The 11,232-nt window shown below is 46.0% G+C and overlaps 1 long non-coding RNA gene across 1 annotated transcript; it reads right to left on the bottom strand.

The window, feature by feature from the left end:
• Positions 1 to 10,021: 10,021 nt before the first annotated feature.
• Positions 10,022 to 10,472, bottom strand: LOC142785109 (uncharacterized). Its single transcript, XR_012888852.1, has 3 exons — positions 10,410 to 10,472; positions 10,241 to 10,345; positions 10,022 to 10,185 (listed from the first exon to the last, which is right to left on the bottom strand). It is a non-coding gene; the product is annotated as an uncharacterized LOC142785109 (long non-coding RNA).
• Positions 10,473 to 11,232: the final 760 nt, after the last annotated feature.

The raw sequence follows: 11,232 nt of genomic DNA, 5'->3' as shown, positions 1-11,232 counted from the left end.
CAGCCACTCGGAACACAAACGTCAGCATGTCAGGAAGGTGTGCTGCAAGTGCGGCACTAAAGGACACTTGGCTAGGATGTGACGGTGTTTGCGCAGTGCCCGGCAGAGATCGTACGCACTCAGCGAGCTTTCGAATAGAGAGGACAGTAAGGAGGAAATGCGTTTCGCTCTATCTGCCCAGAACAACGTTGACCAGGCAGATAAGCGGCCCATCGTACGGAGCTTTGTCTGGGGTGGCAGGACACTGCGGGTGCTGATCGACACGGGTTTATCAGTTAGCGTGATTCCAGAAAATTTCTTCAGAAAAAACCGTAAGTGGTGGCCCAGACAAGAAAAAAACACCACTTGTGCTACCTTGCTTCCCCGGTCTTTTTCCAGTGGTCAGAAGAGTCGTCAAGGGCGTCGAACACGACAAGAAACGAGTGATTAGTGCGCTTGTGGTAGTGGATTGTGACGGACCACTACTGTGTGGCTGAAACACTATTCAAGATTTTCCGTGAAGCTGGCGTGTCACTTTTAGAAGAAAAAGCTCTTCCTAGTGTCTATGCGTTGCAGGCTGAAGTTGGCATAAAAGGGCTGCTGGAAGACTTCTCACACTTATTTTAAGATCGGCTTGACTGTAGCAAAGGTTCGCCGGTCAAGCTGCACAAGAATAAAAGAGCCGTCCCACGGTTTTTGAAGGCCTGCCCGGTGCCCTTGGCGCTTCGCAATGCAGTCTCGGCAGAAATCGATGGCCTTGTGCAGCAAGACATCGCAACTCCGGTGAGCGTTTCCGAATGGGCTGCTCCTGTCGTACCAGCGGTGAAGAAAAATGGAGACATGAGATTGTGCGGTGATGTTAAGCCCACCGTGAATCCGGCCACTCACCCGAAACAATACGCTTTGCCTAAGGTAGATGATATTTTTGCCGCACTTTACGGGGGAAAAGTATTCATTACACGTGATTTGAAAAATGCCTATAACCAGCTCCAGCTGGATGAAGAGGCGAAGACGATGACTGTCATCAATACGCACCAGGACTTGTACTTGTACAACCGACTAGCCTTCAGCATCTCGTCGGCTCCCGCATTGTTCCAGCGGCGCATTGAGTCATTATTACGGGAGTTGTCAAGAGTACGTGTATACCTAGACGACATCATAATCGCCGAGAAAGACAGGACACCGCCACGCTTCGACAAGTTTTTCAGAGACTTCGTGACAATCGCCTTCAACTGAACAAGGCCTAATGTCGGTTTCGTGAAAAAGAAGTGCAGTTTCTGGGGCACGAGATGGATGCGACTGGCCTTCACCCCCTGGGCGACAACTTCAAAGCCGTAACAGCTGCTCTAAGGCCGGAATCGGTAAGCCAACTCGAGTCATTTCTGGGGCTCATTACCTATTACTCGGAATTCTTGCCGAATTTGGCCACGATCGTGGGTGCGCTCTATCGCTTACCGGTCAAGGGAGAATGCTGGCACTGGAAAAAAAGAGCATCAAAAAGCGTTCGAGGAAGCGAAGCGTGCCTTATTAAGGGTGAATTTTCTGGTTCACTATGGTCCGCAGAAAGAGTTGCGGCTGGAGTGGGACGCTTCATCAGATGGCTTAGGGGCAGTATTATCGCATCGCATTGATGGCGTGGATCACCCGATAGCTTTTTCTTCAAAGACGCTGACATCAGCAGAACGCCGGAAAGGACATATCGGGGACCAGCACCAGTTTACAGGAAACTCAGCCGGACACAGACGCTCGAGAAGTCAGAGCAACGTTGAAATCCAGTTCAGCGACTCCTAAGTCAGTGGTCTCGCCGCGAGAAAGCTGGGTGCCGGAAGCAGTCCCAACTCTACTCCATCAATCAACGCGAACAAGACGCCCTCCGGAACGACTGGGCTTTTGAAGGAGGAAGAGATGCAGCGTCATCGATAAACCGCCATCACCCGCACGTTTCCTTCTCACTTGTTAGAAAACCCCGATGTACTCGGCCATAAGTCGTGTCGGGACTCGCGTGGTTGTACAGTCAATAAAAAGGCCAAGTGCCAAGCAATAAACATTTAAGTTCGCGTTGCTACTACGTTGTGTCACTTCACCATCGAAACTCAAAACAAGGACGAAAGAAGCACACACCGTCAAGGGCATACCATCACCGGACTCTATTCCATCTAAACTCTACCCCGTCAATCAACGCGAACAAGACGCCATCAGGAACGACTGGGCTTTTGAAGGAGGAAAAGATGCAGCGTCATCGATAGACCGCCATCACCCTCACGTTTCTTTCTCACTTGTTAGCAAACCCCGATGTACTCAGCTCTAAGTCGTGTCGGGACTCGCGTGGTTGTACAGTCAATAAAAAGGCCAAGTGCCAAGCAATAAACAGTTAAGTTCGCGTTGCTACTACGTTGTGTCACTTCACCATCGAAACTCAAAACAAGGACGAAAGAAGCACACACCGTCAAGTGCATACCGTCACTGTACTTGCAACTGATGTGCTCACACTGGTTTTTCTCGCATCTAAACACCAACCAGCCAGCCCTGCTTTTCACACTTATTTGTTTTATTACAGCCAGCCTCATTCCTGGGCGACCTGAAGGAATGCAAAAAGTACAACCCGACACCTGGCACAAGGGTGAGCTCATTGTTAGTTCTGCGCTTTTCAATGTGGGTAGCGAAAGACAACCGTAGTTTTCGTTTTAAGTCAAAATGCATGACTGGAGAATAAGTTGTGTGCTGCTCTTTTCTTGCGTTCGTGTAGGCGAGCCGAACATTTTGTACGATTTGTGGATACTGAAGTGGAATGCCTCAATCCTTTGTTAGAGCACTGCATGGGCTCGGGCCGGCTCGGAAGCCTGGGCTTGGTTCGGCCCGCCGGCTGGGCCGGGTAAGCCATTGTTGGATTGGGCCCGTGAGCTTCAGGCTCGGGTCGGGTTTTGGTCAACCCATATTAAGCCCGGGTTTCATACATATCAGTATAAAGGCGTGTGTACGCTGTTTGGCTTCGTTGTTTGAACGTAACACTAAATTTATATTGTCGGCTGAAAAGCTGACGCCTTCAGAAATGAAGTCTACTGAAGCAAGATAATATGCCTGGTCCACGTGAAGTGACCTTTCACATGTGCGCTAGCCCTGCTGAAAGTTGGCCTTTTCTTTGCCTTGAACCTTTTTTTTCGTCAATATAGCCACCACTGTAAGGGACGAAGCTTTCTATAACGGCACCCATTCGTCCCTCGTAGCTGTTGCAGTATATAACAAGAATAACATGTTGACCTCCATGGTGGTGCCGGTGAGAGATTTATTCTGTGCGCTGTTGAACAATAAGAAATAATGAACAATGTACATGCCAATGGCTGATAATGGGGAATGAAAGACAGGAGCATTCGGCTTTTAGTTAACGCGCACGCTACGATTCCCATTAGCCGTCATTGGCATGTACCATGAGCACTATCTGACAAGAAAGGGTTGCTACGTTATAAACGCTGGGTGTAACCTCCTTAGTTTTAGAAAGGTTTAGCGAGTGTTGAGCCGCAGTGGCATGAATAAAATGAACTAGCATATACCATGAATGAACTCGGGGTGGTTAAAGGTGGGAAGTAGATACGAAGCGGGAGCCGTAAGAAAGTAAAAGCCGAATTCTCCTGTCTCTCATTTCCCATTAGCAGCCATTGGTATGTACATTGAGCACTATCTGACAAGAAAAGGTTGCTACGTTATACTCGCTGGGTGTAACCTCCTTAGTTTTAGAAAGGTTTAGCGAGCGTTGAGCCGCAGTGCCATGAATACAGTGAACTATAGTATATACCATGAACTCGAGGCGGTTAAAGGTGGGAAGTAGACCCGAAGCGCAAGCCGTAAGAAAGTGTGCGTGTGCCACCTCTCGTTTAGTCCTTGGAATGTCCGCTGGATGGCGGTGCTTCTATATGGGGAATATATGATGAAAAGATGCGAGATGGTGGTACTTGGAGTGTTGAATAGATAAACAAATGGACACACAGACAGATGCATGGATGGACGCATGAACGGACGCAGGGGCGGATGCATGGACGAACGCAGGGACGAACGCACGAACAGACGCACGCATGGACGGGCGGAAGGACGCATGGACGGTCACACAGACGAACGCATGGACGGACGGAAGCAAGAATGAATGGACGGACGAATGCTTCGCCCCACTCTCCATCATTCACTCCGTGGATATGCTGCCATTTTTTTTTTCCTTTCTGTCAAACATCTCATTCTTCTCCTTTGTCGCTCCCGTGAGCTGCAAGCCTGCTACCACAACCGCGAGCCGCGGACAGCCAGACTTCCCTCCCGTGTTCGCACTGAAGCCTTCGACTATCGGCGACTATAGGCAATTCACTGCCGCCCTTTCGGTCTCTGCGGGGAAGCGCACTCCGAACACCCGTCACGCACTGTTTGACGGGCAGTGTTACGGAAGCCGCCGGCGGGTTCACTTCGGTGCTCAAACAGAGAGTTGTTTTGGAAGCAGTCACTTAGTCTGGTCTTGTTTTAAGACAAGGCTTTCAAAGATTGAAGGCTGTTACATGAATGCAACGAGATACGCATCTTCAGGGAACAGCGCGGACGGTGGCTCTGGCTCGCTAACAAGTGTGGCTCACTTTGGTGGGTCTACGGCACTGCGGTGGTGGTAACTGGGTCAATGTTGGGTCAGATAATCTTCTTGTTTTGAGCGTGAAAGAGTAGTGTACGTTGGCGACAGTTGCCTGCGCAGGAGTCAACATGACAGCTGTAATTTATGTAACTTTGCATTTCTTGAGCGATCAATCAAGTTTGCAAAAGTCTCATTAGGTTTACTCAACCGCCCCAGCTTGTATGCAATTTATAAACTCATGCTGTAAATTTCTGCCATTCCTTTTCACTTTATAAAAGTTATATCTTGTCGTCATTCTTTGAAATGCAAAAATAAGATTTCATGGTGAGCCCTTCGTACGTGAGACAGCCAGCTATAATTTGTGTTGTCCTGCAAATATTTCGTAAAATTGTTATACGGGCGTAATTAACTGAAGTTATGCACATCACCATGCAGTTAAAGTCGCAACACTAAAAGAAATTCTGAAAACACTATAGAAAATATATTGTTTGTGGCATGGTATTTTCACAGCAACCGAGATCGGACAGTGTGTCGTTTTTGCTCAAGGTATAATTGGCTGAAACGGGCCGGCCTCAAACCTTCCGGGTTCAGGCTGGGGACAGGCCATATGTAAAAACGCCGGGCTGGACTCTGGTGGCCGGAGCATGCCATTTTTGGGCCGGGATGAAAAAATCAGCCAGTGCAGTGCTCTATTCTTTGCACTCCCCTGCAAATACTCAAAGACGAATTAGGTTTTAAAAATACTTTTTCCCTTGAAGTCGATAGTGTTGATTGCAGTCATCCTGTAATTTGTGATCAGGTGACTTTTCGAACTAATCCTGTTGACGCCGGGGCCACCGGCTGTCATTCTCGGGATGTGATATCTGAAAACGTGCTAAACTTCAAGCTAAAGAAAGTGGCAGATCTCACGTACAGTGGGAATCGATGATATGCGAAGCACGAATGAGAAATCTTGATATGTCACTTTCAAATCAGCACGACCTTACGAGGTGGAGGTAAATCATGCCGTACATGACTTCCGTGTCATGATTATCATGTTTGTATGTGCCGTTTACCTTCGTCATTTATTCACGACTCGTGATGCCAAAATTATTATATGTCAACTTAGCGAAATGACCACGAGCACTCTATGAACGTGGTATGTTGTCATGTTCTCCCATGACAAGTGTGTCACAAATATAATATTTACACCAGTCATATATTTCATCATCCATTGACGTCACGTAACACCAAAGTTGTACGCATGTGGAGCTAGCAAAACGGCCGCGAGCGCATCATGAAGAGCCTAATATACTCCAGTGTAGCGTTGACGCGCGCGGACGCTGCAGGCACAGCGACGCTACGTCATAGAGAAATAAAAAAAAAGGTTAAGAGTGGACACTCCCGTAGACCCCAGCGGCCCAATCGACCCTAGAACACCTGGTGGTTGGTGAGAGCAAGTGGCGTGCGCTTCCTGTTTCGGTTTCACTGGGGCACATTTCGAATTACTTTGCGTAACCGACGTTTGGCTATGACGAAGGTTCATGATTTCAGACCACTTTTTATCGCCCAAATAGATAGTTTTTGTAGGTCGTTTTGATTTAGCGATTCCCTGTTTTCTTTCGTTCAGTGGTTCGTGTGAATTGGTCGTGACGTAATTTTTATTTCGATAAAGAGATGCAGGTAATGATAATTCACTTCGGTTTTGTTCATCGCGCTTGTGTTTTTTTTTTGGAACAAGTGATCAATGTATATATCAGTCAAAGAGACAGAGGATCCGCAATGTTTTATTCAAAGGCAACGTAGAGTCTGACAATATAAAAAGCACAATATGACAAAGGTAGACAACAAATGCATCTCGCCTTACAAATAAATTGTAACAAATATTGTAACAAATACAGAGAGAACACAGACAACGCACACATCGCTAGAGTTTGGCAGAAGCCGAGAAGCTGGTGAAGTATGACACACCGGGCCAGTGGGTAAGTAAGGATCTAGGGCAAAAACACAGCGCACAATGCTGATGAAGAAGGAAGAAGTGACATATACACAGCAATGAAGTCGCGAATCACGCCTGGGGTTAATCGAAATAATGCATAGAAAAAAAGAGCGCACAGAAACCACACGACACAATATAGCAGAAAGGCAAAGGTGCAGTGTGCTGGCTGTGCTTAAGAACAGCTAGCCCGAAATGAATAAAAGCAGACTTGATGCCTGCTTGTCCTCAGAAAGGTAGGGCTTTGCAGCTTGCTCACTACGTGAAAGACAAACTTTATGCTACAACACTGGCAGGTCTTGTGGCTCATCTTATGCGTCGCCTTCATCAAAAACTTAAGATTCCAAGTGATTTGCGTCTGGGTGTTGCTGTGACGCTTGTGAGCTAAAATAGATTGTAGTCATTACTTATCCAGAATTGTGGACCTTAATTGGTGCTACGAGAGCAGTATTACAGGGCTAATAAATAGCAGAAGGAAACCACTTTGGCTCATTATTTTTCACAAAGGCTCTACATCGTACGTTATCACTCACAAGCTATATAAAAATAAAATGGCAGCGTCCGCAGCCCCATCAAACGCTACAAGTTTGGGTATTTTTTTGAAAATTTTGATGGGCGAGATGAGGAGGTTGATGAGAAGCTAAAATACGAAAAGCGTGATAACGTGAACCGTGCCCACTTCATACTGTGTTCCTTACCCGCTCGAAGACATTTCAACAAGCGGTTTTGTTATCGATATATTACTTGAGCTGGAGAGATAAGGCATACACAGTGACCAAGCGACCCACAGTAAAGTGTACAGTTCGCCTGCATTTGCTACAAAAATACAGACAGGATACCCAACATTCTTTTTAAAGTTCTGCAAATCACTTCGAGCGAATACAGAGTGTCCCTACTCCTCATAGCGGGTAACCAAAACAATGTATGCAACGAAGGAGTGGTTAGTCCAGTTGAACTGAATATAAGCATATAAGACCGTAATGAAGTCTGCTATAACGAAGTAATAACATAACAAAGCTATTGCAGGATTCGGCTGAACTCGAATACTTTAGTGTAAACCCGCCGCTAATTGCTAACCTTTGAGCTTGTCAAGCTGTATGCCTGAGACTGAAGACTGGAACTTAACCCTATCTAAGTTTCAGTTCACAAAACGCACATGCCAACATAAACGAACCCGGCAAAACATTTTCAGAAACTTCGCGCGACACCCAGCAGAGCAGAAATGAAAATCGCCAACACTTAACAGATGGTGATACAAAACATCGCACACTTTCAGGTGATGTGCAGTGGCCTCAATCATGGCAAGAAAGTGATATTCAAAAGCTGCTTCTGATGGCACAGTGAGATTCCGAAAAAGTTTGCTGGGGACCTGGTATGCTTTGAGCATTGTGAAATACTGGTGGGTACCCTTAAGCGTCTCAATGTCGTCTTTCAGTAACTGTGGGCAACTGCAGCCGTCACATGCATTCCGAATAAATTGTTTGATGAGAAAACCAGCTACATAATATGCAGCGGAGTCATCAATAATAAGGGAGTGAATGTTGGTCGCAAGTTCAGAGAGATCGTCTAGAGCGGGAAAGTCGTCAGGCTGTGGCTGTGCACACTCCTCATTATCCACAAGAGACGCACTGGTGAGGGAGAATGGCGAGAGCTGCTCCTGGAGGAGGCCACATTCATCATCCTCGACATTTCCGTATTCTGACAGCTTGAAGAGTTTTCTTATGCAGATGTGCTTCAGGCCACAAATAAATTGTGCTACATTGGGGTTGGTGTTGCAACCCTGTTTTTGCCTAATAAGGCCAAATGTGTTCTCCAGAGGATCCTGTTGAAGCCTGCGTGTTAACAGATATTCAAAATTGCAATTTTTGGAGAGGTCGTGCCATAGTTGACAAATAGCCTGAATTGTAATTCGCCAACCTACGATGGTTTGTGGTTGACGTCTGCCAATAAACTGCCATGATGCAATGCAGGGAAGCTGGCCTCGGAGGAAGTCAATCAGCTCTGAATCATTTTTCATGATTGCATGCCGCAGCTTTTGCGAAGTTTTTTTTTTTTACTCGAGCTTTTCAAGGCATCAAAAATCCTGTCCATACGATCACAAAATTGAGATGTAGTGATGGTCGAGGCAGGCAGCACCTTCGCATACACCATTGCCGTGATAGCAATCGAAACTGATGCACTGAGGACCTGAGTTGCTCTGCCAACCTTCATATCAAAAAAAAAAAAAAGGTTTCTGATGAACGTTCCGTTCAGTCAACTTTGAAGCCAATCGCAACCGCAACTCATGTGAGGATTGGTAAAGGCTTACAATGTGCGACCAGTTAACGATGTCATCCCCAATGTATAACTTGTGTGCTTGGACATTGTTGCGCGTTGTTTTAATTAGGTGTGGAACATAAAAATGTAATACACCCGCTCACCATTAGCTTCAAAAAAAGGCTTTGCTACAGTCACTCTTAGTTGGTTAGCGAGACTTACATTTGAACTGCCCTGGTCACAAATGACTGCTTTCACTGCAATATTAATGCTCCTAAGCTCCAAAATGAGTGACACCTGCAAGTTATGCATAAAAGATGATGGTGTTGATGTGTGCCCTAAAGTGAAAGCACCCGGTTGGACCCACTTTCTCGAAACACCAACAAGAAGAAAACCCAGTGCTCGATGAGCAATGGTTGAAGTGCGATGAGTGCCATCATCTGTAAAACCCTGGACAACGTCTCTTGCAGCATCATAGTACAAATTCTTTTTGAGTGCTATTTCGTCGAAAACTAAAGCGCACACTCGGTCCCGTTCATTCCAAGCTTGAGTATTTGTTGCAATAGAAAAAATGATTCCTGGAATTATGCCTGGAGTCATCTTTACATTAGCTAGCCACCTCCTTAATGAACGCCGGGAGGGCAAAGAAAAATATGGAGCCAGAAATCGGTATGCTCGCGGACCTCGGAAGTTGAAGTGAAGAGCAAATTTCTTGAACCACACGGGAAACCGCTTGGCCTTGCGTTTGGGCCTCAAGCGAACATGTGCAGAAAGAAGTTTAAAAACCTCCTCGGTGACGTGCGGTTGGATCACTCCAAGGGCCTTTGAAGTCGATGACGGTGCTTGGTGAGGCTGTCTCCGCAGTCTTTTGATAGTTTTCCGCTGTGCTGCTACTTTGGCTTGCAGATGTTTAATGGTTTGCTTGTACTTCATTGATGGAGACATTGTCGCTGGCACACAGGAACGAACTACAATAAACAAAAAAATGGATGTAAAAGCGAAGAACAACTAATCGCATACGAGCACTTTCCTCGCTCTTTCAGACCCAAGGTGCACAACTTTCTGTGGTGCAAAGTTTTCGATTCCACTACCTAAAAACAAACCATTCACAATGTTGACAATAAACAAAAAAATGAAAATCACTGAGAGCCTATCTTGCATTTTGTAAGTGCACACGTATTGTCCTTTTGAGGATAGTTTCCTCAGAATGTCCTAAACATAAAATAGCACATTAAAACAGCTGCAATAAAAGCATAGTCACCATTTTATCTAGGGCACTCCGGCGTGGAGCTTTTGGCGGTGACGTCTTCTGGAGGGTCTTGTGAAGCTTGTTCAGTGCCTCGGACAGTGCTGTCGGAACAATCTCGCGAGCGGCCTGCGGAAGTCTCTATATCAATCCACTCTGGTGTTGAAGTGAACATACAACTTACCGGTCACACAAGTTCTTTTTGTAACAGCTGAACGACTGGTTAAGGTTTTCTCCGGCAAGACGAAGTCAGCAGAAGTTCTTTCACCAGCTACAAGGGAGCTGCCACCTGCAGAGGTTTGGTCAACAGTCAATTTGGGTAAAAAAAAAAGAAATCGCGACACTGAACGCACCCTGCTCATCGGGGCAGCTCAATGTGTGGGAGCCGCTTTTTGAAGCCTCTACCGCAGGTCCTGAAGAAATGAAATTATGACAATGTGTTAGTAAGAGGCTTAAAATAACACAAACTGAAGCTCATCCGTACCTTGCAGTGCAGCTTCTGCAGTCTTGTCACAGTCACTATTTGAAGCGATGCTCAGAGAACCTGCATATATGTGCAGTTGGTACAAGTTACAAAGCTTGTAGCATGGGGAAACTTAAACAGCTCTTTCAAACACATAAATTGGTTGAACGTGGAAGAAAAGAGAAGGCACCAACTAGGAAACAAGTAATTTGTGATTTTTTGAATTATCAACAGTGCCAGCTTTCACTGATGAAAGGTATATGTACATGTGCACTCAGGCTTGAATTTAACGTGAAATAGCCCTTTAAAGTCTTTCAAAACAAGTTGCGCAGGTCAAGAGCATCAAAAAACGACAGAAATGTAAAGCTGCTGTTAGCAAGGTAATAGCCTACAATTCACAAAATTTAAGACTTTCCAAGTGTTACTTCTATAGTGAGGTTTCTCCATCGGCTACAAAGATCTTCGCGGTTAACTGCCGACACTGATTCAATACAAGTGGCTGCTATTGCACATATTTGAGTTTCAGTCAATCACTTACATGGTGCAGCTGGTTGCACACTGAAAACAGCCATTCTTTTAAGCCTTGTGTGCCCAGGGTTCATGAAACTTTGAGCTGTAAAATGGTCGCTACAAACTCTGTACGTGGCGTACAATAGGCTGGCCGGCTTACTCAGGAGATCTAGCATCGCGTCCAGTATACTGCATCCATGCTT

Source organism: Rhipicephalus microplus, unplaced genomic scaffold, assembly GCF_043290135.1.
Source record: "Rhipicephalus microplus isolate Deutch F79 unplaced genomic scaffold, USDA_Rmic scaffold_18, whole genome shotgun sequence".
NCBI classification, from domain to species: domain Eukaryota; kingdom Metazoa; phylum Arthropoda; class Arachnida; order Ixodida; family Ixodidae; genus Rhipicephalus; species Rhipicephalus microplus.
This window is presented reverse-complemented; position numbering and strand designations above follow the sequence as displayed.